The sequence below is a fragment of the Cottoperca gobio genome, chromosome 19 (assembly GCF_900634415.1).
Source record: "Cottoperca gobio chromosome 19, fCotGob3.1, whole genome shotgun sequence".
In the NCBI taxonomy this organism is placed as follows: Eukaryota; Metazoa; Chordata; class Actinopteri; order Perciformes; family Bovichtidae; genus Cottoperca; species Cottoperca gobio.
Window position 1 is genome coordinate 7,302,733 of NC_041373.1, and position 316 is coordinate 7,303,048.

Sequence of the window (316 nt, forward strand, 5' to 3'; positions counted from 1 at the left end):
AGATCTTCATCTTATAATAATCATTTAATAATTTCTTATTTCTTAAAAACATGACTTCAAAATGTTGCAACTTTATTTTGAAACTTATTTTTAACTTTTAATTTTTTTCTTAATAGTTGGAATAGTTCTGTTCGCATTTGGATTTACTGTGTGTATAATTATTACAAGCATAATTATGCAATATCTCCCTGTATGTTCACCACAAGAGAGCAGCAAAACATTTTATTCTATACTTGCTTATGTGTATTTATTATTGACTCAGAGGGATCCTGGCAGCTTTAAAATGAAGTGATAGCAGTTAATCGTCAGACAATCC